This window comes from Cololabis saira, chromosome 9, assembly GCF_033807715.1.
Source record: "Cololabis saira isolate AMF1-May2022 chromosome 9, fColSai1.1, whole genome shotgun sequence".
NCBI lineage: Eukaryota > Metazoa > Chordata > Actinopteri > Beloniformes > Belonidae > Cololabis > Cololabis saira.
Genome location: NC_084595.1, coordinates 6950347 through 6977222, shown reverse-complemented (window position 1 = coordinate 6977222; position 26876 = coordinate 6950347). Strand labels below are relative to the sequence as shown.

General features: G+C 42.1%; 1 pseudogene; it reads right to left on the bottom strand.

Moving 5' to 3' along the window:
• Positions 1-218: 218 nt before the first annotated feature.
• LOC133450850 (F-box/WD repeat-containing protein 9-like) lies at positions 219-26451 on the bottom strand (annotated as a pseudogene).
• Between the last annotated feature and the right edge of the window lie 425 nt (positions 26452-26876).

The window sequence follows — 26876 nt, the reverse complement described above, 5'->3', positions numbered from 1 at the left end:
TATGTTGTTTTGGTTCCACCTGCTGGTGAATATTAGTTAAATTCTTATGTGGTTAGTTTTTGGTTGGCCAACGATTTATGTTTGTGGTGCGCAACAGTTACGGAGCGGCCAGTCTATTTCCTTATTTTACAACGCCGTTATTAATTGTTCGGTTTTTTTCCCACTTATTCCACCGAACACCGAGTGGTTTTTTGCCATTTTCGGCCGAACAATTTCGGTTACCGAACAATTGGTGCATCACTAAAAGTATGTCCTTTTCGAGCCTTGTAGCCCATAGAGCCGGTGTTTATCTCCGGTTTCTGTAGCGCAAACGAACAGGTGGTAACCATGGTAACCATCCCCAGGATAGGACACTAGTCTATCGCTGGATGCTTCCCCTAGCAAAGCTAGCCTAGCAAAGCTAGGTACTAGGAATGGGTGATATTTTACCGTTCACGATTTACCGTCAAAAAAATTCCCCACGGTAAGAATTTGTATCTCACGGTAAAAACGATAAATTCCCGTTGATGATGTTTTTGTGTAAAGATGATTTATGCTTCTGCGAAGGGAAGAACGAAGGAGAGAGCAGGAGGAAAGAAGGAAGGAAGGAAGGAGGGAGGGAAGGAAGGAAGGAAGGAAGGAAGGAAGGAAGGAAGGAAGGAAGGAAGGAAGGAGGGAAGGAAGGAAGGAAGGAAGGAAGGAAGGAAGGAAGGAAGGAAGGAAGGAAGGAAGGAAGGAAGGAAGGAAAGTGGAGAAGGAAGGGAGAAAACAAGGAAAGGAGGAAGGAAGGGAGAAAAGAGGAAGGGAATAAGGAAGGAAGGAAGGAGGGAAGGAAGGAAGGAAGGAAGGAAGGAAGGAAGGAAGGAAGGAAGGAAGGAAGGAAGGAAGGAAGGAAGGAAAGTGGAGAAGGAAGGGAGAAAACAAGGAAAGGAGGAAGGAAGGGAGAAAAGAGGAAGGGAAGAAGGAAGGAAGAAGGAGGAAGGAAGGAAGGAAGGAAGGAAGGAAGGAAGGAAGGAAGGAAGGAAGGAAGGAAGGAAGGAGGAGGGAGGGAGGGAGGGAGGGAAGGAGGGAAGGAGGGAGGAGGGGAAGGAGGGAAGGAAGGAAGGAAGGAAGGAAGGAAGGAAGGAAGGAAGGAAGGAAGGAAGGAAGGAAGGAAGGAAGGAAGGAAGGAAAGTGGAGAAGGAAGGGAGAAAAAGGAAAGGAGGAAGGAAGGGAGAAAGGAGGAAGAAGGAAGGAAGGAAGGAAGGAGGAAGGAAGGAAGGAGGAAGGAAGGAAGGAAGGAAGGAAGGAAAGTGGAGAAGGAAGGGAGAAAAAGGAAAGGAGGAAGGAAGGGAGAAAAGGAGGAAGGGAAGAAGGAAGGAAGGAAGGAGGGAAGGAAGGAAGGAAGGAAGGAAGGAAGGAAGGAAGGAAGGAAGGAAGGGAGGTTGGGAGGGAGGGAGGGTGGGAGGAGGGAGGAGGGAGGGAAGGAAGGAAGGAAGGAAGGAAGGAAGGAAGGAAGGAAGGAAGGAAGGAAGGAAGGAAGGAAGGAAAGTGGAGAAGGAAGGGAGAAAACAAGGAAAGGAGGAAGGAAGGGAGAAAGAGGAAGGGAAGAAGGGAAGGAAGGAGGAGGAAGGGAAGGAAGGAAGGAAGGAAGGAAGGAAGGAAGGAAGGAAGGAAGGAAGGAACGGAAAGTGGAGAAGGAAGGGAGAAAACAAGGAAAGGAGGAAGGAAGGGAGAAAAGAGGAAGGGAAGAAGGAAGGAAGGAAGGAGGAGGAAGGAAGGAAGGAAGGAAGGAAGGAAGGAAGGAAGGAAGGAGGGAGGGAGGGTTGGGAGGGAGGAGGGATGGAAGGAAGGAAGGAAGGAAGGAAGGAAGGAAGGAAGGAAGGAAGGAAGGAAGGAAGGAAGGAAGGAAAGTGGAGAAGGAAGGGAGAAAACACGGAAAGGAGGAAGGAAGGAGAGAGCAGGAGGAAAGAAGGGTGGAAGGGAAAAAAGAAGGAAGGAAATTAGCCTGAAAGAAAGAAAGAAAGAAAGAAAGAAAGAAAGAAAGAAAGAAAGAAAGAAAGAAAGAAAGAAAGAAAGAAAGAAAATTCCGTTGATGAGGTTTTTGTGTAACAAACATGGCGGATCTGAGAGCGAGATAGATTTATAGTTAAAAAGGTGGAGTTGAATTGGTATTTTTTTTTTATCGTCATTTTTATCGTTATCGGGATAAATGCCAGAAATTATCGTAATACATTTTTTAGTCCATACCGCCCATCCCTACTAGGTACCCATTCACACACCTGGGTGAAGTGAGTAAAGCATCTTTCCCAAGGATGCACAAAGTGACGCCAGTGCTAGGGTTCGAACCCACGACCTTCGGATCATTAGCCCGAAGCCCCCAAACACTAGGCCACTCCACTTCCTTTTTTATGTCATGAAGGATGTTATAAAAAGCACTGACCCTGTGGATCCTAAGGCGTCCAGGCCGATAACGCAGAGTGCATAAGGTCCTTGGAGGTGCAGAAGGAATATGTACCTGCAATACAGACAAGACATTACTCGAGTACTGGTTATGCGTAGTTATTTGGTATCAAGCATCCATCCAGCCTGCTCACAGTAGCAACGGACAATAACAACATGTGCAAAATCTGTCTACCTCATAATCATCCTACCTGCTTTTTTTTGCAGTTTTTCTTTCTTTCTCGTACTGCACTACTTTTTATTCTCCATTCCAATGTATATACTGTTTATATTTTCTATTTATATATTTTTTACTTGCTATTATTGTAAATTAGCGTTGCAGATCTTCATATATTTGCCCCCACTGAAGAATCCTGTTGGTTTGACTGTATAATAATACAGGGGTCGGCAACCCAAAATGTTTTAGAGCCATATTGGACCAAAAACGCAAAAAACAAATATGTCTGGAGCTGCAAAAAATGAAAAGTCTTATATAAGCCTTAGAATGAAGACAACACATGCTGCATGTTTCTATATTAGTTATAACTGGGGGAAGATTTTTTTTTCATTATGCACTTCGAGAAAAAAGTCAAAATTTCGAGAAAAAAAGTCGAAATGTCGAAAAAAGTCGAAATGTCAAGATTAATGTTGAAGTACAATCTCAAGAAAAAAGTCGAAATGTTGAGAAAAAAGTCAAAATTTCGAGAAAAAAGTCGAAATGTTGAGAAAAAAGTCAAAATTTCGAGAAAAAAGTTGAAATGTCACATTCAGTATGTCACAGAAAGTGAGGACATTTATTTTTCATTTATTGGACAAAGCAATTTTTAACAGGTTATATTATTAGTCACTGTAATTGATTTTTTCAATAAGATTTTGTTTTTGCCAAATGTGTTGGTATCCTTCCATTAAAGGTGACCTATTATGGCATTTAATGTATATTTTAAACAGGCCTTGAATGTCTTAAAAACAATCTAAAGCTTGTTTTTTCTACATAAATCATAAATCCAGCCTGTGGGCCCTGTCACTAGTTTTACCGCTTCTAACCTCTTTTTCTGCGCCTCATTTTTAGGGAAGGGGGGGGTATGATAATGAGGCTCTGTGCTGATTGGCTCCCTGAATGACGTGTAGCAGGGGAGGAGCATAAACCTCGCTCCGCCAGAGCAGCCCGAGCCTGTAAATTATCACAACACTGAATTTTCACAAATGGAAACTTTATTGTTAAAAAAATAAAATATGAGTTGTATATAAATAACATTTATGCACTATTTAAGCCGGATCTGCTGAACGCTGGCCCCGGAGCGGAGCCACGCCGGGCGCCCGGGAGCAGCGCTGCTGGAGCAGCGCTGCTGGAGCAGCGCTGCTGGAGCAGCGCGCGTCACCGCGGCTTTAACGGGGGAATCTGACCAGTTCCGACCGGCCGGGACCGCAGGAACCGGCCTGGACTGGTAGCAGGGACTCCCGGGGACCGACCAGCGCAATTTCAGCCGGATCTACCCGGCGGATGCTGCGCGCTGGCGCTGCAACTCCACGGCGGGCGCACAGATCGCTCCGGAGCGCATCCGCGGCGCATCGTCGGTTACCGGTGATCAAACCGACAGATTTGCCTGAAAATCTCGGAGGGTGAAGCTGGTCCAGCCTGGGACAGACCCCCGAGGACCCAGCTCCCAAACCACCCGGGAACCTGGATGATTTAACCCGGATCCGCGGCGCCACGGCGCCGCGTCCGACTGGCTGAAGGATGGAGCGCTCCAGCAGCAGAGAGAGCTGGTGGTGGGCGTGGTTTCAGCAGCGGAGGCTGAACCTCTGGAAATCACGACGGGAGCAGATTCTAAACGGCTCAAAAAAAAACACGTGACACTGGGGGACTCTGGCCGGCGGGGGTCAGAGACCTTGCAGAATTCCATGGTATTTTGTCTCCCCTGTGCTGGAAGGGTGAGGGGAGACCACTTTATATATGTTAAAACAAGAAAAAACGTGTTTTTCATAATAGGTCCCCTTTAAAGAAGGGGGAATCTACTGTGGTCAATGAAATAACTTCTTTATTGCAACAGCAATAAATAATACAAAGAAAAAAATTCCAGCAATAAAGTTGGAATAACAGAAACAGCAAAAACAAGGTAATCGACCCATCCTACCTTGACAGTATGATCAGATGAGCACGCGTAGAGGGTTCCAAGGGAACTGTGGATGCCAGTGATCAGATCCGTGTGTCCCACATCAAACTGAGACAGGAGTTTCAAGGTCCCTGCCTGTACTGCCAAACAATGCAGCATGCCTCTTTGGTCTCCTGCCCAGACTTCACAGCCATTGTACTCATTGTGCTCATGGACCGTAGATAATAGTTCAGCTACAAATTGAAAGAAAGGTTGGTTGGGGTCAGTCTTGGGTGTGAGCATATACGGACATGAATACAAACCTTTTAAGCAAATAACATGTGAGTCTGCCTGTGCGGCTACCCTGCATTTCTCCAAGGGTTTTCCTGCCCTGCGGTCATAGATTGCCACAGTGGAGTCTCCACCTCCAGAGATTATGTATTTGTCATCCGCTGCGAGGCAGAGTACAGCGTGATTATGGAGATGGAGGCTTTTAATCAGTGGTTCAGCAGCTGTTTTTTAAAAGGAAAAAAAAAAGTGACACTGTGTTAAATATCTATTAACATGAGAGTAGTGATTTTCACAAGGACTTAAAGGTATAGACGAATCCGGCGAAACCCGGAAGTCGAGCGGGCCGCCATTACTGCGGTGGCGGCTCCGCTCCTCCGCTCCAGCCCATAGACATATATACGTATGGATCTATTACTCCGCTCCCTGCCAGGCTCTCTTAATGTATTTGTATCATCGGAAAACTCCTGTCCCGTCACGTGCATTTGTTTTGATAGTGAATGAAGACGGGACGGACTGTCAAAACCACTTTTCTGTTTCACCAAGTGAACAGACGGAACGCAAAAAAAAGATGTTAAACTGCTGGAAAGGAACTGGAATTTACCGGGATACCTTAAACAAGGAAGCCAGGGAGCGGTATATGGAGAAAATAATGATTATTAACGGTTTGATCCATATGAAATCACTACTAGTGGAGCTCCGATGAGGATTTACTGCCGCAGTTCTGCACAACCCACGTCTTACTACCTTGTTTAGTGTTTGACAGCTGCTTTGGTAGATGTTTGACTCGCCATGTGTTTCAATAAATTAGTATAATAGTACAACATACAGTACATCTTTTTTATTACTCTTACTTCTCTTTTCTTTTTTTTTATGCTGAAGAGGCTCCGAGACATGAGCAATATTTTTGTTTTCCTCGTGAGATTATTTTTTTCTTCTGCAGCTACAAATAGAGTTAATATTTTTTCCTCAACAAACTAGTTTTATCTGCAGATTGGGGTTATGTATGTATGTATTCTGTATCATCCGGAGCTGAGATAGTTCTGCCCTTCAATTAGAGACCTGTAATTGCGTTTTTTTTCGTCATCGGACGCCAGGCGATCAATAAAATATTATTGGATACCTAAAATTAAACAAAACATACACAGGTAATATTTAATTGTGCAGACATGCCTCGTAAGGAGAGGAGGTGGAGAGAGCTATATTACAGTGTTTAATCATACACTCCCTTATCTCCCTATTCCTCTATTCTTTCCTGCTTATCGCTCAAACAAATCATTATTTATAAATTAACATCAGCATTAATTTAAGATACCTTCATTATTTATGGAAGGCCACTGTCTAACATCATCAATCCAGCTATAATGATGCTGTTGAGCGTCAGGTTACAATAACAGCGCTGCGGTGGCAGATTGACACCTGCCACCGCAGCAATGGCGCCGCCGCAAGATGGCGGCACACACAAACCGGTCGCCGGATTCGTCTATAGTCCTTGATGTTGGAGAGCTAGCAAGATTTGAAAGTGGCACCTCCTCTAAGCCCCGCCCCCTCCTCCCCCTCCCGTCAGCGCTCCGTCCAAAGCCACGCCCCCACAAACTTTGGGGAACGCGCATTTGCAGGAGTCGAGTTTTCCAGGACATTTTGGACAGCACATTTTCAACAAAACTACCCCATGTCTCATTCACCTGTAAGCCAGGCCGGTTTTAGGGGGGGCAGGGGTGGGCTGTGCCCACCCAAACGTGCATCCTGCCCACCGGCGTCTCCATCCCGGCGAGAGTGGAGAGTGGAGAGCGCTGCAGGCTGTAGAGCCACGGCTACGGCGTAGGCTACGGCGTACCCTACGCCGTAGCCGTAGCCTACGCCGTAGCCCTACGCCGTACCCTACGCCGTAGCCGTGGCAACAGAGCCTGCACGGCACCGCAGAGCTCCGCCAGCCGCACCGCCGCTCTCCGCTCTCGCCGGGATGGAGACGCCTCCATCCCGGGTGTGGGCGGCATGAAGGCATCTGATTGGTTCTTTCCCCCCCTGCCAAGCCTCTGGTCCTGGACCAATCCGTTTCATTCGGACCGAATGAAACGGATTGGTTAGAGTTTTTACATGATTTAAGCTGGGAGGGGGAGGAGGGGGCGGGGCTTAGAGGAGGTGCCACTTTCAAATCTTGCTAGCTCTCAAACATTGCATACTATAACTTTAAAACCAAACTAGTGAGTTATACTGCTGTTCTCACCTCTGGGGTCATATAAGTAGGGCTGCAACGATTCGTCGACGTTGTCGACAAAAATCGATAATCAAAATTGTCGACAATGAATTCCATTGTCGACAATAGTCGCCAGACGTGTTTTTCCAACGGAGTGAGGCGTCTCACTTCAATACGTTCTCTGCCGAAAGTCGCGCATGCGCGCTAGCGTCTCTGCCGAGCGGTAGTGGGTAAACAGAATGACGGCGTCCCGTCCTGTAGAGCTGCTGCATGTAACAAAACTTCTAAAATTTTGGAGCCTTTTAGCCTTGATACGGTAAATAAAAAGATTACTTGCAAGGTTTGCAAAGCAGACCTTGCTTATCACGGGAGCACAAGCATTTGAAGAGAAAGCACGTCGGGTCTGAGTGACGGGTTTCAACAACACCAGTTCAACCCAGATCATGTTCTCCCATCCAGAACCGATTTCACCCACTTGATACAGAAAAAATATGAGACGTTTTATTTTATTTTTTATATAACACATTTGCCTGTCCTTAAAAAATGAAAAATAATGGATAGCCTAGATGTTTATTCATTCATGGATTTATGTCTGACTGATCACTGCCTGTCCTTGGTTTTAAATAGGACATTTTCTTAACTTTTTGTATGAACAGCGGCAAAGTTGAATAAATTATCTACAGGACTGTCTCAGAAAATTAGAATATTGTGTTCTTTATTTCTTTATGTTGTGTAATGCGATTAAAACAACAAAAATGTCATACATTCTGCATTCATTACAAATCAACTGAAATATTGCAAGCCTTTTATTATTTCAATATTGCTGATTATGGCTTACATCTTAAGATTTCCAGAATATTCTAATTTTTTGAGATAGGATATTTGAGTTTTCTTAAGCTGTAAGCCATGATCAGCAATATTAAAATAATAAAAGGCTTGCAATATTTCAGTTGATTTGTAATGAATCCAGAATATATGACATTTTGCATTACAGAAAATAAAGGACTTTATCACAATATTCAAATATTCTGAGACAGTCCTGTATTTTTCATTGAAGTACCCATTTTTCTCGTGTTTATTATCATTTGCCACATAATTAAAGTGACATACTAAATTTAAGAAAAAATTACTAATTATCCGATTAGTCGACTAATCGTTTCAATAGTCGGTGACTAGTCGACTATTAAAATAGTCATTAGTTGCAGCCCTACATATAAGTTGACCGTCTTGTAAATTGTACCAGCCAGCAGCACGTCTGGCTGACAGGACAAGCAGAGGACAGCAGCCCTGGTCTTGATCAGGCCCCTCTCTGCACCACCTGCCTGAAGGTCCCAGAGCCTCACCCTGTTGTCAAAGCCCCCTGAGGCCAGCAGTGGACCCTCGGATGACAGGCACGACACCGAGGCCATATGGGTGCTGAACTCACCCTTCCTTCCCAACGTGTATATTAAAGTACGATTGGAGGTTGCTTGAACATCCCATAATTTCACATTCCCATCCCTGGATGCTGTAGCACAGACGGCACCCTCTCCACCGAGGAGGAGGACGGAGTAGACCTGTCCTGTGTGATCTATAGCGAGGGTCATGTACTCCAGCGCTGGGAATGGACTGAAACCCATTTTATTTCCTAGATCAACCGGGTTCTCCTGCTTATCCGGAGCCACTACTTGCTCCATGTAAGCGTGAAAAGCCATCCTTTCCCGTTCCATTAGTGCTGCCGCACCATTATCCAGTCCGCCTCCCAATTCCTCTCTCAATCTTGCCTCTTGGACTCCTATGATGGGCTGCATTTCATCATCCTCACCCTCTATCCAAACCTCCAATCCTTCATTAGCACCATAAGCAACCTCCTGCGCCGCCACTCCCACTCCCTCTACCTCCCCCTGTCCACCACCGTCCTGTCCCTCTGCAGCTGGTCCACCTGCCTGTGGTCTCGCTTGACCCTCTCCTCTTTCTTCATCCACTTGGGAGCCTCTGCCTATATGCTGCTCTTCACCTGTCCAGCAGGATATTAGTTGCTCCATTTCCAGACAAGCAGTAGGCCAGTCAAAGTCCTCCCTTGGCACAAATGGAAAACTTGCTCTGGATCCAGTGAGTCTCCGTGCACGCAGCTGCCAGGCGGTGCTGTCTTTACCCACGGTACCCAAAGTGTCACAAACCTATGGAGAGAAATGGACAGAGGGTTTCAGAAATCCACAGTGCACAGTGCTCTGTAGCACCGTCCCGAGGGGAGTTCAAACAGAGTGTGTGTTGGGTGTGAGGGGTCTGCAGAGATGTTTTGGTTCCCTAAAAGTCTTAGGGCCAAATCCACAAAGAATAGATTGCGCCCGCAAATAGCGCTGTGAATTGCGTCGCATCTGCGCCCGCAATTTGCCCCGCTTTAAGGTCCTATTCACAAAAGATTTTGCTTTTTTGGAGTTTTGGAGCTGAGTGCAATTTGCACTTGTCTGAGTCGAGCGGAGCTGTTTCCAGTGTTCTCCATATTTCAGCGCACAGATTGGTCCATAATGAAAACTGCAGAAATAAAAAATAAAGCGAGTGAAAATAAAACGCTGTGAGGCGCAAGGGCGCAATTTCTACTGGGAACAGGGGGGACATGTCCCCCCACTTTTCAAACTCAGGCTTTAGTCTCTCCCCCCCCGTTTTTTTTTTTTACAATTTAAGAACTAACGGTAGGCTCAGCCTGTTAATCCTCAAGACACTGTGCGAAGAGCCCCGCTCCCCCTCCTCCCTCCTCCCTCAGTGCTGCTCAAGGATGATTTATGGTTCCGCGTTAAATCGACACAGAGCATACAGCGTAGGTTACGCGGCGACGCGCACCGTACAGTGCGCGTCGCCGCATCTTTCAGGCCCTTTTTGTGCGCAAGCAAGCTTTATAGATGAGGTCCCAGATCAGGATCTGACGGTAATTCATGTTCTGTGTTTTGCTACACACACCTACAGGTCAGCTGTTAAACACACATTCTAGATTATGTTTATATGGTGGAATTGTTTGTAATAAAGCAGCCCCTTATGTATGGATGAATCCTGAACTCCGTCCTGTTATTTTTATTTTTATATCCGAGATAAGTCCACAACCCCACTTTATCTGACTGTCTACAGTCATGTCTGACTGTAGATTTCACCTTTAATATCATTCAGTATCACACAGGCTTGAATGATATTGAAGAGAGAGAGAAACAGAGACAGATGGGGAGTGAGGAGTTTGCGCGTAGTTTAATACACGCTTCTGAAACACGGTATTTGCTCCACTATTTTTGCGTGTGGCAAATAGCGCTGGCCTTTGTGAATTAGGCGCTTTTTGCAATGAGGCTTATTTGCATAGAAAGGGGGCAATTTTGCGCCGAATGTATGAATATTACCTAATTTGCATGCATGCAAATGGCACCGGCGCAGACTGCCACTATTTGCTTGGCAGCGCAGTTTGTGGAGCAATTCGCCCTTTGCGGGTGCTTTGTGAATTAGACGCTCTCTTTTTGTCTCATTTGCACCGGTTTAGCGGCCGCAAAAGCCGCGCAATCCTTTTGTGGATTTGGCCCTTAGTTCCCTAAAAGAGTAGCATATGATTGTAATGCTAAAAATAAACTTTTCAAGGTACGGTAGTTCTCAAAACATCACATTGTCACTCAATAATCCACTCAGCTTGAAGAAATAGAAAATGTTTACAGCTAACCTTTGGCAGCACATCAATGACACACTGAGCAGGAAGGAGTGATGCAATGTGGGTTAAGATCTCCCACGGCAAAGACAACAAGCCCCTGGACTCTGCAGATGGTGAGGGACTAACATCTGCAGAGGATGAGTGGACAGCAGGCAGCAGGCTGAAAGGAACATGGACATCATTCACTTAGTTTTCATCCCACAATCAAGTGCAACATGGACAGTTAATGTCCTGAAATAGGGTCTTACCCATAGACATATATACGTAGACGCCCCATCGAGTGGTTTTGCCCGCTGCTGCGACACGGGAGTCCCTTTACTACAGGTGTTTCAGTCATAGGGCGGAGTTACGTCCTACGTTACATCCTACGTCACTCTGTCTGATGCGCGTTCTCGTTGTTAGCCGTGGAGCGTCAGCAACATGCTAGCGAGTCCCTAACATGAAAAGTTGTTTTATTTATAAAAGGTTTTCTTAAAAGGAACATGAGGCTCCTTTTAAGAAATGAGACTCTCTAGCGCCACCCTTCACCACGACGGCCGTTGGGGGTACTGCAGCCAACAGTGAAGCCGGTACGGGAGAACGCACATGCAGCGTCATGTGACGTCACATCTGCAGGACAGCGCGGGAAATTCGGCCCCACAATTGCAGCACATTTTGCAGCACACAGCCTGTTCAAGGCAACAGAGAGATACACTAGAGGGCTCATTCTTTTTGGTTTGGAACGCTTCATCTGACATTATTACTAGAAAACTTAAAACATATACAAATGTTTTTTCATAAATCCTGCCTCAATCCTGCCTAATGCTCCTTTAACACAAAAGTTAAACCTGCGGTAGACACCATACTACGTTGTAGTGTCACCCAAACTAATTGTTTGATAGTCATTGTAATTCATAATTTACAGTAATTTAATCTCTACAGCTGGTATTTAAACTTTAAATGGGCATATTGGTGTAACAAACAAAAAAAAACAACTCATCAAATGCTTCAATGCATGTACTATAATTGTAGTCTGGTTACATTATAGTATATATTTCGCCCAATATTATAAAATGTCACAGTGTAAAATGTAGTAGAGTAAGACCTAATAATAATAATAATAATAATAATAATAATGTACAGCAATGCCAACTGTAGGTTACTGCATGTATTAATTGTATTAACGGATGCATAATAATAATAGTACATGCAGACTAAAATGAGACTATGACGATCAGCTGTGTTCTCTTTCTCAAATGTGTGCCCCCCCCACCTATCATATTGTATGCATTTTAATAGAAAGAAGTTTGTGCAATAATTACACAAATGACTCCCATCAGGATATATTAATAATTCACCTTAAGTTAGCAGAGGAAAGACAGTTTCAAATACTTTTGTGTATATTTATATAGGCATATACCCACATATGAAAAGCAACATAGAAGTAATGCATAAAGAATTAACATTACGGCATGATATGCAACATCAAAAGTTTATTTGAAACACATTAAGATTGTCATTTACTTTTACATTTGAGGCATTTGTTCTTTTTCTACTCCTCTACATGGATCCAAATAGTGTTCTTTTGACTGAATAATTAATTCTAAAAGCAGGCAATGTGTGAAAATTAACAGGTCATTAAAAACACATCCTTATTTACAATAACGGCCTGGCAAGCGACAAGGACCACTTGGGGGGGGGTGGGCTAGAGAAGCCTTGAGTAGCCTAAAACACAGTAAAATTGTAACTCTACAAAAGGTAGAAAACCATTAGGTAGCATGTTTTGGCAAAGCAGCAGAGAGCTCCCCCGGGAGCGCTCCTCCTGTTGAGATAACGGATAACAGATAAGATAAGGATTCAGATAAGAGGAAAAAACCCTGATCCGAGAATCTGCTTTAAATGCAGACTCTCCGGTCTTTATTTATCTTTATTTATCTTCATTGATCCCACATAGGAGTAATTCATGTTATATCAGCTATAGAGAACAAGGTAGTGCCGAAAAACAATATCCCCCCTCACAAAAATAAGAAAAATAGAGAAACATATTTTCTCATCAAAACAGAAAATGTTTCAAATAACAAAAAAACATATTTGAACCATTTTTCAGACAATAAAATAACATCTGAACAATTTTTCAGACGATAAAATAACTGAAAAAATCTAAAAAATTGTTCAAATATATTATTTTGTTACTTGAAAAATTTTAAATATGTTTATGTAAAATATGCTTTGTTGATGAGAAAATATGTTTCTCTATTTTTCTTATTTTTGTGATTTTTCTTTATTTTTTGTGAGCTGATATAACATGAATTACTCCTATGTGGGATCAATACATTTCTTATTTTTGCCATCTGAGAAAATTAAATATATTATATTTGGTGCCTAACTGTTTCCCAAGTATATTAGTGCGTGTGTGAATGAATAAATGAGACGTAAAACGTAAATTTCTTTGTAGAAAGGCGCTTTATGAAAATAAGTCCATTTACTTGTATTAGTTTACAGCGCAGTCTTGAACATCCAATATGGCGGCGAGGTTGACGCCATATTGGATGTGGCAGTTGGCTCAGCACTCGATGGGGCGTCTACGTATAAATGTCTACAGAGGGCTTTCACGTGACGTCACCAAACGCGGAAGTCGCCATTACGGAGATATACCCCCCACCCCCCCAGACCAAAACAAAGCCAGAGCGTATGAGAGACTGCACATTTCTGCTCCTTCATAAACCGTAATCACAATCCGCGTGGAAAAGGGTCAATTATTGCCGTGTGTACGGTTGTACAAATCGGTCTGACCGAGAAAAACACCTGGAGTTTTACAGACTTCCAAAAGTTATCACAAATCAGGGAGATACTTGCCGAAACTTATCAGAAGAAAGGAGACGTCTGTGGCTTGCTGCACTGAAACAGAACTTCACGGGCAAGAATCTTGACAACATTCGTGTTTGTTCTTCACATTTCTTGTCAGGTAAGTGAAAAATAAATATAATAATATAATAATCTACTGTATATTTAGCGTTATTGCTCGCCATGATTTATTCATTTCATAGCCTTACAACAGAGTTTCTCAAACTAAGTAACTTACAAGTCTGTAACCCTGACAGTGTACAAATGGAACCAAACACTGTCAGAGCCTGGTTTAAAAAAATGTGTAATTATAGATTATATAATTCTAGATGCAAAAGATAAGTTGATCTATTAACGACGTTACCTTAGCTTTCACAATGCACCGTTCATGGAGTTGTTGATACATCAGCTCTCTCACCCATCCGCACACCATCTGGTTATATGCTTCCAAACCTTTGTAGGCTTTTAGATCCTCAGCTGTGTATGGGCTTGGGGAAAAAATGAGGTAATTCACGATGTCAGGATATTTAATCGTTGGCAGAATAGTCGGGTCATCCGTGGTCCACGTTGTTTGCTCCAGCTCGTACGGATCATGGCCACCTAAAAGGTTTAATTTCTCTTTATACCTCGCCCTTTCTGGAGGACCAAGTCCTTCCCGGTATCTGGTATCTTCCCCACGTTTTGCTGAGGTTTTCCGTGGTTTTGACATGGTCAAATTTTACATGTTAGCCGCTTTGTTGTTGTTGTTCAACCTCCAGGGGCCTGTACTACGAAGCGGGATTTGAGGTTAGCGAGGTAACTTCAGGTTTAACCCTGGGTTTTCAGGACTACGACGGTGGTTCACTTCTTAGCGGGGTACATCGCCATGGTAACTTATGCTGAACAGCTAACCTGCTCCGGAGCAGGTTATGTTCGAGATACAGATCGCCGGGTATAAAAGCACCGCCCACTGACCAATCAGCTCTCTTGGAAAATGGCATGCCCTTTCGAAGAGAATCCAGTGGAGCTCGGTGCGCGGATCGTGAGAGGATCCCTCCGAAGAGAACGCGTATTCAGGGCCACCAAAACCCCTTTGCTTTCCCTGATGAGTACCTGTATGAACGAGCCAAAAAAAAAAAAGGAAAAAAAAGAAAAAAGAGGTGGAGGAGAAAATAAAAAATAAATCAATCAATGAATAAATAAAACAAATCATCACCCAAAATCCGATGTACAGTCAATCCAAAACTAATACCAATTAAATAAATAAATCAAGAAGAAATCAAAAAGAAGATGCATTTGTAAGGGGATAGCAAAAAAGGGATTTTCAATTTCGTCCCTCGAACATTCTGAGAAGTCACTTTAAAATACTAAACACCCCCCTCCTGAAAAAATAAAAAATTAAATAAAATAAATTTTAAAAAAACAATTCGTTGGTACAGCATCAGCACAAGTTATCGGTCAACAACAATAGTTATAGAACCAATATATACAGCACTGTCTCAGAAAATTAGAATATTGTTATTTTCTGTAATGCAAACACAAAAACAAAAAAATGTCATACATTCTGGATTCATTTCAAATCAACTGAAATATTGCAAGCCTTTTATTATTTTAATATTGCTGATCATGGTTTACAGTTTAAGATTAAGATTCCCAGAATATTCAAATATATGTTTATATCCCTATGAATTTTCGCATTTACACAGTCAGCGATCTTTTGCCAGCTGTCTTTCCTGCATTTTGCAGCTGCAACTGTGTTGCTTTTTGCCTGTATTATATGCCTATACTCATCATATTTCCGTAAAATTATTGTTTGCTCTTCGCTACTGAAATAAGCGGCTCTGACAGCGGACTTCTCCATGCTTGCGATTGGTCATGCGCTGAAAACACCGCCCCTTTTATGTGCACGCGCTCATATCCAGATTGGAGAAACCTGGGTTGATATACCGAGTTGATAACCACCGTCGTGTGACCGCTTAGCGTGATTGCAATTGTCCGGGTTAGTGAATCTGGATAAGGAAAAGATATCCTGGGTATGTTGAACTTGCTTCGTAGTACAGGCCCCAGCCCTCCACAGCCTCCACTCTGCCTACAAATAATCCCGCCGCTATGGCTGCCGGGTCGCGGTACCGCCCATTTCGTGACGTCGGTGAAAACCCTGTATGGTCTTACCCCTGCGGGTCGGGACTGCAAACATCATTTTTGGTGGATCCCGTGGAGTCAGGGCAAGGTCCATCCTGTTCATGGCACGATCCTGCCTTTGAAGCATGCAGGTTGACACTAAGCTCAGACATCACCTTTACCTGCCTACCCACCAACCACTAACTAAATATGCAGGAGTCGGAACTACCACGGTTATTATTTTGTTTCGTCGTGGGCGTTACTGTATAAACATGACAGCTAGCTGTACCAATAAAATGAGGCAACTGCTACCATTAGTTAGAAACAAAACGTTAAAGTGAATAAAGTATGAACTACTACAACTTCTGTCAACGGTCGAAGCACAACTGCCGGCAGAACGACGTCACGATCAAACTGCGCATGCGCCGCTGCTTTTTTTTCTCCCTTTTTTTCTTCCTTTTTCCTTTCCTTTTTAATCTCGACATTTCAACTTTTTCCTCGACATTTCGACTTTTTTCTCAACATTTTGACTTTTTTCTCGAAATTTTGACTTTTTTCTCTACATTTCGACTTTTTTCTCGAGATTGTACTTCAACATTAATCTCGACATTTCAACTTTTTTCGACATTTCAACTTTTTTTCCCGAAATTTCAACTTTTTTCTCAACATTTCGACTTTTTTCTCGAAGTGCATAATGAAAAAAAAAAACTTCCCCCGGTTATAACTAATATAGATACATGCAGCATGTGTTGCCTTCTTTCTAAGGCTTATATAAGACTTTTCATTTTTTGCAGCTCCAGACATATTTGTTTTTTGTGTTTTTGGTCCAATATGGCTCTTTCAACATTTTGGGTTGCCGACCCCTGTATTATTATACAGTCAAACCAACAGGATTTTTCAGTGGGGGCAAATATATGAAGATCTGCAACGCTAATTTACAATTATAGTAAGTAAAAAATATATAATTAGAAAATATAAACAGTATATACATTGGAATGGAGAATAAAAAGTAGTGCAGTACGAGAAAGAAAGAAAAACAGTGCAAAAAAAAGCAGGTAGGATGATTATGAGGTAGACAGATATTGCACATGTTGTTATTGTCCGTTGCTTCTGTGAGCAGGCTGGATGGATGCTTGATACCAAATAACTACGCATAACCAGTAGTCGAGTTGGGGGGAGATGAGGGGGGATGGCATCCCCCCCTGAAATAAAAACAGTCAAAATCATCCTCCCTGTAAAACTGCCATCCCTCCTTTCCATCCCTTATGTCATTTCATCAATGAATGTGGTTTTACTGCTATTTCAACATTTAGAATCATCACCAGAAAAATAACACCAGAAAAATAACTTATTTGACAATTTTCACCTGTTTCAAGTAAATTTTCACTTGAAATAAGTAGGAAAATCTGCCAGTGGGACAAGATTTATCTTCTTATTACAAGCAAAAAAATCTTGTTCTGGCAGATTTTTCTACTTATTTCAAGTGAAAATCTACTTGAAACAGGTGAAAATTGTTGTTTTTTCCAGTGATGAGTCTTGTTTTAAGTGTAATGAGATTTTTTTTACTAAAATGAGACATTTTAACTAGAAATAAGACAAATATTCTTGTTAAGATTTTGAGTGTTTGCAGTGATCCATTTTACTTATCCTGTGAAGGACAGAGTCATATTGATAAATTCAGAAAAGTGTTTTTTATTGTTGTGTTTTGATGTATTTGATGTAAGCCCAGTGGATATTTAAAGCAGTGGATACAGAAGGCTGCATTTAACTGCTGCTATGTCATTCCTGCAGTATTTCTGCAGGTGTTTTGGTCAGTGCTATTATTTGTAATATATTATATTATTTGTAATCAGCACAAATTATCTGTCCCCATATGATAAAATCCACCATCCCCCCTGATTTTCTTTTATAACACTTCTCCTTATGGCTCAGCAGAGTTTGCCTGCTTGATCCAACCCCGGGAACTTCAAATGCAATTATTTATAAAACGCAAACGATTGATACGAAGCGGTTTCAACTAATAAAAAAAAAGTACAGTCAGTAAAAGAAACAGAAAGCTAAATAAAGTCAGTACTACAAGTACTACGGTGGCCGGTCCGAGTCAAAACTGTCCGCTACGCGTGTATGAGCGGGTATTGACCACTAGAGGGCGCCAGCACCCCCCGCATTCACCCAGCATGTGCAGTCGCTCAAAGCTGAGCAGCTATTATACAGTCAAGTCAAATATATGAAGATCTGCAACGCTAATTTACAATTATAATATTCAGTCAGGAGCACCAAGACCCTTACGTTATTTAATTTTTTTTGTCGTTCATAATATTTTCCTTTTTTGTTGTTTTGGTGGATGGATTAGATTAGATTAGATTGTCCTTTATTTCTCCCTCAATGGGGAAATTCGCTTTGTGCAGCAGCAGTACACACAACACACACATGCAGGGAAAGGGAAAAAAGAAAAAGTAAAAAATATATATTAGAAGATATAAACAGTAAATACATTGGAATGAAGAATAAAAAGTAGTGCAGTACGAGAAAGAAAGAAAAACAGTGCAAAAAAAGCAGGTAGGATGTTTAGACAGTTTGTGAGCAGGCTGGATGGATGCTTGATACCAAATAACTATGATAACACTTCTCCTTATGGTTGATTTAACAATCAACATTAAACTGTCGGATCCTACATGAAGTTCGGTGCAATAATATTCACAGCCACTCTGATTATAGTTTAATATTTAATATTCCACCAAGGCAAGGCAAGTTTATTTGTATAGCACAATTCAACACAAGGTAATTCAAAGTGCTTTACATCAACATTAAAAGAGGCAAGACACAATTAAACATTAAATAACACATAACATGAAATAAAATTTGATTTGATTTGATTTATTTTGTACATGTAAAAGCCAACAATTCAAGAGAAGATAAGAAAACAAAACAAAGAATTCCATACTTTAACACTTGATATATTAATTTACATGTGCAAAAAGGAGTAGGAAGAAGTGTAAACTTATTTAATCCTACCCCCATTCACTAATCATTTAACCCGTATTTATAAATACACCTACTGTATATAAATTACCTACTGTAATTATACTCACACACTTACCCATACATACGTACACATAGTTGAATATTTCTCTATATATTTGTACACATGCCCATATAAATATTTATATAAATATACTTATTTACACTATACTGTCTCTATTAACTGCATCTGCTCTATATCTATGTATATATCTACTTACACACATATTCACACACACACATACAATATAAAATGATAAGAAAAGAGGTAGAATAATAGAAATCAGAATAAAACACTTAAAAAAATAAACTAAGATTATATAATACTGTATTGTTTAAGCCGTTAAGTAGCGGGTTTTGATGAAAAGTGGATGATTGTATATTTACTACGAGTGTAATCTGAGTAAAAACGTGAGGATCAATATCCCCCGTGCAGGAAAGCTGCGCCCCTTATAATAATAATAATAATAATAATAATAATAATAATAATAATAATAATAATAATAATAATAATAATAATAATAATAATAATAATAATGATAATAATAATAATAGTCCAGGGGCCAGAGCCCAAAATTTCACTTGTCAGCACCACTCAAGGTGACCAAACGTGCTTATGATTTTTAAAAATATCTGTCTGTAGATGATATTTTGGTATGATAACCTTCCTGAGTGGCAGCTGGATCAGAGTTATCAGCTCATGAAGTTCAGAAAATTACATTTTAGATGCTGCTGCATATCCTGGTTTAGACTCATGTACAGGAAATCTGTCAATGTTTCACAATATTGTCTTTGGTATCATTTTAAGCATTTATTCAAGCTAAGATGTGATACATTTCCTGAATCCCTATGGTCCTGTGAGTATTCCAGTTTTTGTATTTTGTGTCTCTGTTGTTCCTAGATGACACAGGGATAAAAGATACTATATCATTTAGGCGAAAATTGTGTAAAAATGTGTGTTGTTTATAGTTTAAAGAGCTGCATTGACCTCTATGTTGGTCAGAAAGATTCACATCTTAGCTTGAATGAATACTTAAAAGGTCCCCTTTAAAATGATACCAAAGACAATATAGTGAAACATTAACAGATTTCCTGTACATGAGTCTAAACCAGGATATGCAGCAGCATCTAAAATGTAATTTTCTGATACTTCATGAGCTGATAACTCTGATCCAGCTGCCACTCAGGAAGGTTATCATACCAAAATATCATCTACAGACATAGATATTTTCAAAAATTATAAGCAAGTTTGGTCACCTTGAGTGGTGCTGATATCTGGTCTGGAACATGGACTATTAAGGCTGATTTATGATCCAGAGTCCTTACAAACACCAGGAAACTGGACCACATTACACCAGGAAACTGGACATAAACCAGGAAACTGGACCATATTACATCAGGAAACTGGACCATATTACATCAGGAAACTGGACCATATTACACCAGGAAACTGGACATAAACCAGGAAACTGGACCATATTACACCAGGAAACTGGACCATATTATACCAGGAAACTGGACTATATTACACCAGGAAACTGGACCACATTACACCAGGAAACTGGACCACATTACACCAGGAAACTGGACCATATACACCAGGAAACTGGACCACATTACACCAGGAAACTGGACCATGTTACACCAGGAAACTGGACCACATTACACCAGGAAACTGGACCATGTTACACCAGGAAACTGGACCACATTACACCAGGAAACTGGACCATATTACACCAGGAAACTGGACCATATTACACCAGGAAACTGGACCATATTACACCAGGAAACTGGACCACATTACACCAGGAAACTGGACCATATTACACCAGGAAACTGGACCATATTACACCAGGAAACTGGACCGTATCACACCAGGAAACAGGACCGTATTACACCAGGAAACTGGACCGTATTATACCAGGAAACTGGACCATATTACACCAGGAAACTGGACCACATTACACCGGGAAACTGGACCATATTACACCAGGAAACTGGACCACATTACACCGGGAAACTGGACCATATTACACCAGGAAACTGGACCATATTACACCAGGAAACTGGACCACATTACACCAGGAAACTGGACCATATTACACCAGGAAACTGGACCACATTACACCAGGAAACTGGACCACATTACACCAGGAAACTGGACCACATTACACCAGGAAACTGGACCACATTACACCAGGAAACTGGACCATATTACACCAGGAAACTGGACCATATTACACCAGGAAACTGGACCACATTACACCAGGAAACTGGACCATATTACACCAGGAAACTGGACCATATTACACCAGGAAACTGGACCATATTACACCAGGAAACTGGACATAAACCAGGAAACTGGACCATGTTACACCAGGAAACTGGACCACATTACACCAGGAAACTGGACCATATTACACCAGGAAACTGGACCATATTACACCAGGAAACTGGACCACATTACACCAGGAAACTGGACCACATTACACCAGGAAACTGGACCAGGAAACTGGACCATGTTACACCAGGAAACTGGACCACATTACACCAGGAAACTGGACCATATTACACCAGGAAACTGGACCAGGAAACTGGACCATATTACACCAGGAAACTGGACCATATTACACCAGGAAACTGGACCAGGAAACTGGACCATGTTACACCAGGAAACTGGACCATATTACACCAGGAAACTGGACCAGGAAACTGGACCATGTTACACCAGGAAACTGGACCACATTACACCAGGAAACTGGACCATATTACACCAGGAAACTGGACCATATTACACCAGGAAACTGGACCACATTACACCAGGAAACTGGACCATATTACACCAGGAAACTGGACCATATTACACCAGGAAACTGGACATAAACCAGGAAACTGGACATAAACCAGGAAACTGGACCATGTTACACCAGGAAACTGGACCATATTACATCAGGAAACTGGACCATATTACACCAGGAAACTGGACCATATTACATCAGGAAACTGGACCGTATTACACCAGGAAACTGGACCGTATTACACCAGGAAACTGGACCATATTACACCAGGAAACTGGACCACATTACACCAGGAAACTGGACCACATTACACCAGGAAACTGGACCATATTACACCAGGAAACTGGACCACATTACACCAGGAAACTGGACCATATTACACCAGGAAACTGGACCATATTACACCAGGAAACTGGACCATATTACACCAGGAAACTGGACCACATTACACCAGGAAACTGGACCATATTACACCAGGAAACTGGACCACATTACACCAGGAAACTGGACCACATTACACCAGGAAACTGGACCACATTACACCAGGAAACTGGACCATATTATACCAGGAAACTGGACCATATTACACCAGGAAACTGGACCATATTACACCAGGAAACTGGACCACAACACCAGGAAACTGGACCATATTACACCAGGAAACTGGACCATATTACACCAGGAAACTGGACCATATTATACCAGAAAACTGGACCATATTACACCAGGAAACTGGACCATACTACACCAGGAAACTGGACATAAACCAGGAAACTGGACCATATTACACCAGGAAACTGGACCACATTACACCAGGAAACTGGACCACATTACACCAGGAAACTGGACCACATTACACCAGGAAACTGGACCATATTACACCAGGAAACTGGACCACATTACACCAGGAAACTGGACCACATTACACCAGGAAACTGGACCATATTACACCAGGAAACTGGACCATATTACACCAGGAAACTGGACCATATTACACCAGGAAACTGGACCATATTACACCAGGAAACTGGACCACATTACACCAGGAAACTGGACCACATTACACCAGGAAACTGGACCATATTACACCAGGAAACTGGACCATATTACACCAGGAAACTGGACCACATTACACCAGGAAACTGGACCATATTACACCAGGAAACTGGACCACATTACACCAGGAAACTGGACCATATTACACCAGGAAACTGGACCATATTACACCAGGAAACTGGACATAAACCAGGAAACTGGACCATATTACACCAGGAAACTGGACCACATTACACCAGGAAACTGGACCACATTACACCAGGAAACTGGACCACATTACACCAGGAAACTGGACCATATTACACCAGGAAACTGGACCACATTACACCAGGAAACTGGACCACATTACACCAGGAAACTGGACCATATTACACCAGGAAACTGGACCATATTACACCAGGAAACTGGACCATATTACACCAGGAAACTGGACCATATTACACCAGGAAACTGGACCACATTACACCAGGAAACTGGACCACATTACACCAGGAAACTGGACCATATTACACCAGGAAACTGGACCATATTACACCAGGAAACTGGACCACATTACACCAGGAAACTGGACCATATTACACCAGGAAACTGGACCACATTACACCAGGAAACTGGACCATATTACACCAGGAAACTGGACCATATTACACCAGGAAACTGGACCATATTACACCAGGAAACTGGACCATATTACACCAGGAAACTGGACCACATTACACCAGGAAACTGGACCACATTACACCAGGAAACTGGACCATATTACACCAGGAAACTGGACCATATTACACCAGGAAACTGGACCACATTACACCAGGAAACTGGACCATATTACACCAGGAAACTGGACCACATTACACCAGGAAACTGGACCATATTACACCAGGAAACTGGACCATATTACACCAGGAAACTGGACCATATTACACCAGGAAACTGGACCATATTACACCAGGAAACTGGACCACATTACACAAGGAAACTGGACCATATTACACCAGGAAACTGGACCATATTACACCAGGAAACTGGACCACATTACACCAGGAAACTGGACCATATTACACCAGGAAACTGGACCATATTACACCAGGAAACTGGACCATATTACACCAGGAAACTGGACCATAATACACCAGGAAACTGGACCATATAACACCAGGAAACTGGGCCATATTACACCAGGAAACTGGACCACATTACACCAGGAAACTGGACCATATTACACCAGGAAACTGGACCACATTACACCAGGAAACTGGACCACATTACACCAGGAAACTGGACCATATTACACCAGGAAACTGGACCACATTACACCAGGAAACTGGACCACATTACACCAGGAAACTGGACCGTATTACACCAGGAAACTGGACCATATTACACCAGGAAACTGGACCTTATTACACCAGGAAACTGGACCATATTACACCAGGAAACTGGACCACATTACACCAGGAAACTGGACCATATTACACCAGGAAACTGGACCATATTACACCAGGAAACTGGACCATATTACACCAGGAAACTGGACCATATTACACCAGGAAACTGGACCATATTACACCAGGAAACTGGACCATATTACACCAGGAAACTGGACCTTATTACACCAGGAAACTGGACCATATTACACCAGGAAACTGGACCATATTACACCAGGAAACTGGACCACTTTACACCAGGAAACTGGACCATATTACACCAGGAAACTGGACCATATTACACCAGGAAACTGGACCATATTACACCAGGAAACTGGACCATATTACACCAGGAAACTGGACCACATTACACCAGGAAACTGGACATAAACCAGGAAACTGGACCATATTACACCAGGAAACTGGACCATATTACACCAGGAAACTGGACCATATTACACCAGGAAACTGGACCATATTACACCAGGAAACTGGACCACATTACACCAGGAAACTGGACCATATTACACCAGGAAACTGGACCATATTACACCAGGAAACTGGACATAAACCAGGAAACTGGACCATATTACACCAGGAAACTGGACCATATTACACCAGGAAACTGGACCATATTACACCAGGAAACTGGACCATATTACACCAGGAAACTGGACCACATTACACCAGGAAACTGGACCATATTACACCAGGAAACTAGACCACATTACACCAGGAAACTGGACCATATTACATCAGGAAACTGGACCATATTACACCAGGAAACTGGACCATATTACACCAGGAAACTGGACCGTATTACACCAGGAAACTGGACCATATTACACCAGGAAACTGGACCATATTACAGTAGGAAACTGGACCACATTACACTGAGGTCTGCTCAAACTGTAGATCCTTTAAATCAGGATAAAAACATTACTGTTTACTAAAGCGTACTCCTAAATTAAACTTACCTGCTGTATTTTACTGCCCTTATTTTTAACAGCTTGTGCTTTTTATTATTTTACTTCTTTTCCTATCATCTTATTCTTAATTTTTTTAATCTTATTTGTTATTTACTGTATAATTATGTCTTGCTGCTTTTAATGTCAATGTAAAGCACTTTGAATTACCTTGTGTTGAATTGTGATATATACATTACTCAAGTTGTAAAAACAATCAGGGGGGATGGTGTATTTTATCATATGGGGACAGATAATTTGTGCTGATTACAAATATTATAATATATTACAAATAATAGCAGTGACCAAAACACCTGCAGAAATACTGCAGGAATGACATAGCAGCAGTTAAATGCAGCCTTCTGTAAGCTTTAAATATCCACTGGGCTTACATCAAATACATCAAAACACAACAATAAAAAACAGTTTTCTGAACTTATCAATATGACTCTGTCCTTCACAGGATAAGTAACATGGATCACTGCAAAAACTCACAATCTTAACAAGAATATTTGTCTTATTTCTAGTTAAAATGTCTCATTTTAGTAAAAAAAAATCTCATTACACTTAAAACAAGAATCATCACTGGAAAAAACAACAATTTTCACCTGTTTGAAGTAGATTTTCATTTAAAATAAGTAGAAAAATCTGCCAGTGGAACAAGATTTTTTTTGCTTGTAATAAGAAGATAAATCTTGTCCCACTTGCAGATTTTCCTACTTATTTCAAGTGAAAATTTACCTGAAACAGGTGAAAATTGTCAAATAAGTTATTTTTCTGGTGTTATTTTTCTGGTGATGACTCTAAATGTTGAAATAGCAGTAAAACCACATTCACTGATGAAATGACATAAGGGATGGAAAGGAGGGATGGCAGTTTTACAGGGGGATGATTTGGACCGTTTTTATTTCAGGGGGGGATGATTTTGACTGTTTTTATTTCAGGGGGGGGATGCCGTCCCCCCTCATCCCCCCTCAACTCCAGTACTGGTTATATAAATAAATTTGCCTTGCTTTGCCTTATGGTTCCGCGTAAAGGCTGATTACACCAACGCAGAGCATACGCCGTAGGCCACTGCGTATGCCTTGCGTCGATGTAACGCGGGACCATAAATCACGCTCCCTGCGCGGAGCTCTAGCTTGGCTCCACCTTTCCTTCAGCTGGGTGGGAAGGGAAGGGAAGGGAAGGCTGGCAGAGATCCGTCGGTGCAGTCCAGCCTGCAAACGTCTTGGATGTTGTTCAGGCCACACAGAAATCCCGCAAACTCACTGGATCTGTCCCTTTTTCTTTACACGCGCTTCCAATCGGAATAAATAATTGAGGAATGTGGAAACTACAGAATGCCCAACAGCGCTGGAAAGAGATTTAAACCCACCAAATACATCCCAGTGTCCACCGCTGCCACGCTGCTGGTCGGAGCGACCACTTTATTCTTCGTTTTCACGTAAGTTTTTGCTTGCTCTCATGATTTGTGCGTGCTTTTTTCCTTCTTTTCTTTGTGAAAGTGTGTGCAAAACCAGCTCTCACGGACGAGAGGGGAGTGCAGCTGCAAGTTTGCACGGGTGGAGTGAGTCACTGGAGAGAATATCTGTCTCAGCTGGGATTTGTGTTGCCTCACACATCACGGCCCTGGTACCTGCAAGGAAAACTTCCAATAAGGCGTGCAAGTTTAGCAGAGAAGGGGGTGCAAACAGGGGTGCAGATCCCGGGGGGGACATGCCCCCCCCAATTTCTGAAATGTAGAATATATGTAGAATATTTATTAAAAATATATTTCTAAAATAATAATACATCCATGGTGCGTTTTGAGGTGTACAGAATGAAAGTATTGCTACTCCATAAATTTTTATTTTTAGTCTGAATTAATATAAGTGATGCACCGATTGTTCGGTAACCGAAATTGTTCGGCCGAAAATGGCAAAAAAACACTTTCGGTGTTCGGTGGAATAAGTGGGGAAAAAAAACGAACAATTAATAACGGCGCTGTAATATAAGGAAATAGACTGGCCGCTCCGTCCCGTAACGTTGCGCAACACAAACATAAATC